At 42.2% G+C, this 4,882-nt stretch overlaps 1 non-coding gene across 1 annotated transcript; it reads left to right on the top strand.

Annotated features, from left to right (window-relative positions):
- The first annotated feature begins 4,605 nt into the window (after window positions 1-4,605).
- Window positions 4,606-4,672, top strand: TRNAS-GGA (transfer RNA serine (anticodon GGA)). Its single transcript has one exon. It is a non-coding gene; the product is annotated as a tRNA-Ser (tRNA).
- Window positions 4,673-4,882: the final 210 nt, after the last annotated feature.

Genomic DNA, 4,882 nt, shown 5'->3' with positions numbered 1-4,882 from the left:
TAGGTCACACACCCCTGATGTAGCCAGTTCTCCTGGAGTTTACAGTAGGCCCTGTACTAAGAGTCCTGTAAGCTCTTGGAGGATTGGCTACATCAGGGGTGTGTGGCCTAATATGCAAAGGAATTCCTGCTACAAAAAAAGTCCTGGCAGAGACACTCCAAACATTCCAGGAAGCCTCTGCACCTTCTAGGTACTGTATCCCAGAACAGCCAGGATTGGCATGAAAGGTGCCTTGCCAGGAAACCTGGAGGCTAGGAGCCTACAAGAGAGATACATAGGCTCAGTAACATGGCTGACGCCAGTGAGTCTAAAAACATTGGTTGCCAGGAGACAAAAGGGGCCCACCCACAACTATAAGGCTACCATTTTTTTTAAAATAAGAAACAAATAAAATTTTCAAACGATACATAAGGTGCAATTAAAACTTTTGTGAAATAAATCATAGGCTGTGATTCAGCCTCCCAGTTAACATTCAAGTAAGGCAATATGGAGATGTCCCCACTTGCACTAAAGGTCTGGGGAAGGGATAGGGAATCCTCTTAAGACATGTCATTGCCTCAACTCAAGGGACTGTACATATACAAAACTCACTAAATGTGCTACTGACACACAAGGCTCCAGAATAAACAACAGAAAGCCCTCCAGTAGAACATCCACCAGATTACTTGCGGTTAAACGGTGTGGAGAGTCCAGCAAGAGGAAGAGTATGGAAAGTTATCCTGCTGAGATAAGGCGCATGATGAAAAGCCCCGTGGGTATTTTTCATGGGTCATTTCTCCTGTACTCATCAGGTAGGGGAAAGCAGACACAGACCAAGAGAGAAAAATAGCTCTGGACAAGGGGCTGTCCCACATCCCAGCCTGGCCACACACCCCCAGAAAAGGGGAAAAGAGAGAAGAAAAAGCCAGCCAACCTTACAGTTTGTATGGCTTGATTGGGTACTTCCCATTGCTCTGCCAAGCTTTTGTATGTCCATTAGTGTGCTACACCAGGCTCTGCTAGGCTAGACACATCTGCCTGCAACTTGTGTGAGCTAGGGTGATGCCTTCTCTGGGCTAGGCACCTGGCTATGCATCTAGCTATGCTGCTTGCTTGGACCATGTACTGCTTGCCTCCGTCCCCAGCCCTCCTTCAATGGACTGGATCAGCACAAGAACTCTAGGCTCCATCTTGGAGTTGGTAGCTCTACTGAAGATGCTCTGTCCTAAGGGTAGCAAGGTGCCCTTCATTTACAAATGCAAGGGGTCACAGCACGGGGAAGGAAAAAGAAAAGGTTTGCTAGACCAGCTGATCTCCTGGCAGATCTTTTTGTTTCATGTCTGGTGGGGGGGGGGGACAGGCCATTGGCCCACCTGGAAGTTCTCCAGTAGCTATAATGACCAACCTGCCTCTGGAGGCAAGGAAACTTGAAGGCAGAAGGGAAACTACAGAGGAAAGGGAAAGTGCAGAAGAGAAATACAGAGGTATCCTTGAAAGATGGTTTTATTTTTTAAAAAAATTCATTAAAATAGCAATGCAAAGTGAATTTTAATTGCGTTGCAGCAATAATTTTGGAATTCCTATTATATTTTCAAGCTACTAAAAGGTCATTAACATTTTTAACATATTGTTTAAGGGGGCCCACTTGCCATTGGGCAAGCTGACACCCTGGCCAGTCCACCACTGGCTGACGCTGTTGCCAGATTACCCCTCTGTCTCTCTCCTTGTTCATGGAACAGCAGTTGAGCAATCTTTGCCCAGTGCCTCAAGGTCTTAGCAGCAATGGCTAAGACACTGCCTATTATCTAGCAAAGGATCACACATCTAGCCCATCTTTACCAGAATGAATGGATTATGTTTGATAATGAGTTCCTGTCTTCCTTCCTTCCATACCATAGAATCTATAGTATGTCCTCATTCCAAGTAGTCATTTTTATTCCTGAAGTGATTCCTCCAATATTTGTCATATATCTCTATATCTTCCTTTTACTCCAGGCCATTCAAGAAAAACATTTAACTTTCCAGTTTTACTAAATAATCACTATTAGCTCTATCCCCACACCTATAAGGAAACATCCTGTCCTTTTGGTTGGTACTTGGGAAACACCAAACACTTCTTTTGTGTAAACTCCTCACATCCCATCACACTATTGTCATATTAGCTCACCCATCACATCCTCAGGATACATTTTTGGGTATAAGGACACCTAGGGCGTTTTCGCACTGACCTTAATCGGCAGCGACATCCCTCTTCACCACACAGGATCTGCGCGGATTTCGCACCAATTGCTGCGGAGCACCCGGAAGAACCGCAAAGTCCCGTGGCTTTTGCGGCGCAAATGGAAACCGCCAAAAACCAGTTTCCATTTGCGCCGCAAAAGCCGCGGGACTTTGCGGCTCTTCCGGGTGCTCCACAGCAATTGGTGCGAAATCCGCGCAGATCCTGCGTGGTGAAAAGGGACGTCGCTGCCGATTAAGGTCAGTGCGAAAACGCCCCTAGTTTAGCACATGCCTAGTGTGACTGTTTTGGTGCCCAGGTAAACAGACACCCCTGATTCATGTCAGGTCCTTTATACATGTAGCACTGGCCATTTTCACATACCTTCCATCTCCCGTGTAGGTTAAGAACATAAGAGAAGCCATGTTGGATCAGGCCAATGGCCCATCCAGTCCAACACTCTGTGTCACACAGTGGCCAAAAAATTTATATATATATATATATAGCCACTGATGGACCTCTGCTCCATATTTTTATCTAAACCCCTCTTGAAGGTGGACATGCTTGTGGCCACCACCACCTCCTGTGGGAGTGAATTCCACATGTTAATCACCCTTTGGGTGAAGAAGTACTTCCTTTCATCTATTTTAACCTGTCTGCTCCGCAATTTCATCGAATGCCCACAAGTTCTTGTATTGTGAGAAAGGGAGAAAAGTACCTCTTTCTCTACTTTCTCCATCCCATGCATTATCTTGTAAACCTCTATCATGTCACCCCGCAGTCGACGTTTCTCCAAGCTAAAGAGTCCCAAGCGTTTCAACCTTTCTTCATAGGGAAAGTGTTCCAGCCCTTTAATCATTCTAGTTGCCCTTCTCTGGACTTTCTCCAATGCTATAATATCCTTTTTGAGGTGCGGCGACCAGAACTGCACACAGTACTCCAAATGAGACCGCACCATCGATTTATACAGGGGCATTATGATACTGGCTGATTTGTTTTCAATTCCCTTCCTAATAATTCCCAGCATGGCGTTGGCCTTTTTTATTGCAAACGCACACTATCTTGACATTTTCAGTGAGTTATCTACCACGACCCCAAGATCTTTCTCTTGGTCAGTCTCTGCCAGTTCACACCCCATCAACTTGTATTTGTAGCTGGGATTCTTGGCCCCAATGTGCATTACTTTGCACTTGGCCACACTGAATTGCATCTGCCACGTTGATCCACTCTCCAAGATCAGTAAAGTATCATCCACTACCCTACACCCATCCTACTTCCACCCACAACTCTTTTTTTTTTGAGGAAAAAAAATAATGTATTGATTATAAATTCTTCAAATACATCCTGTTATTGTTTCCTGTTTCATAATCCAGTTACAAATAAATAAACAAAAATAATAAAATATGAAATCCACAAAATTATTAAAACAGAGAGCAAAGATAGATTGTTTCTTAAATTCCTGATGCATAATATTCTTACAATCCATCCATTCCTTTTTCTTATATTCATCCTCTATTAGTCATTTCTTACAACTTTACTTGCTTTTCTCATCTTTGACTCTATTTTGTATTTTGATCACATAATTTCTCCCATCTTTGATTTGCCAATTGTTTTGATTTCCCATTAACTATTGCCATGAGTATATCTGCTTCTGCAGCTTGTAAAATCTTATCTATTAATTCTTCCATATTTGGAGTTTTGTCTAATCTCCAATATTTTGCATATAACATTCTTGCGGGGGTGAGAACATGTATTATCAAATGAACATCTTCCTTAACCACGTCTTTCTTAACCAGACTTAGTAGTACAATTTCAGGCTTCAACTGAATTATCATTTTCAGCATACCTTGAAGGAATTCAAAGACTTTGATCCAATATTTTGTTGCCCTTTTGCATGTCCACCATAAATGATAGAACGTGCCAATTTTTTCACCATATTTCCAACAATTTGGCAATAATCCTGGATATATTTTAGCTAACTGAACTGGTGTGATGTACCACCTATGAAACATCTTAAATAGATTTTCTCTAAAATTTACCGCCTTCATGATCTTACAGTTGATCTGCCATAATTGTGCCCATTGCTCTAAGTCTATATTTTTTCCCAGATTTTGTGACCATTTTATCATTACTTCTTTCACCGTCTCATCCTCCAGTTTCCGTTGCATAAGATAATTATAAAACTTTTTTATTAGTTTATCCTCCTTACTCATTAACAATTTGTCAAAATCAAAGTTTCCTTTATTAAAACCAATTAGCTTGTCTTTGTTAAATTTTGCATTAATCTGCATTGTTAACCACCAATCCATTTTTATGCCTTGGTTTCCTAACTTCTCAGCCGTTTTTAAAGTATCATCTTCATTTAATAAGTCTTGATATCTCACACTCTTTGACATTAGGGGAGGGACGGTAGCTCAGTGGTAGAGCATCTGCTTGGAAAGCAGAAGGTCCCAGGTTCAATCCCTGGCATCTCCAAAAAAGGGTCCAGGCAAATAGGTGTGAAAAACCTCAGCTTGAGACCCTGGAGAGCCGCTGCCAGTCTGAGAAGACAATACTGACTTTGATGGACTAAGGGTCTGATTCAGTATAAGGCAGCTTCATATGTTCATATATGTTCATTGTAAACAATTGTGGTTGTATAGACGCTTCGTTGGGAGAAAGCCATCTTGGGGTCTTATAATATAT

The sequence above is a fragment of the Heteronotia binoei genome, unplaced genomic scaffold (genome assembly GCF_032191835.1).
Source record: "Heteronotia binoei isolate CCM8104 ecotype False Entrance Well unplaced genomic scaffold, APGP_CSIRO_Hbin_v1 ptg000055l___fragment_2___debris, whole genome shotgun sequence".
In the NCBI taxonomy this organism is placed as follows: Eukaryota; Metazoa; Chordata; class Lepidosauria; order Squamata; family Gekkonidae; genus Heteronotia; species Heteronotia binoei.
Note: the sequence above shows the minus strand (reverse complement) of the source record. Positions and strands in the feature narration are given on the sequence as shown.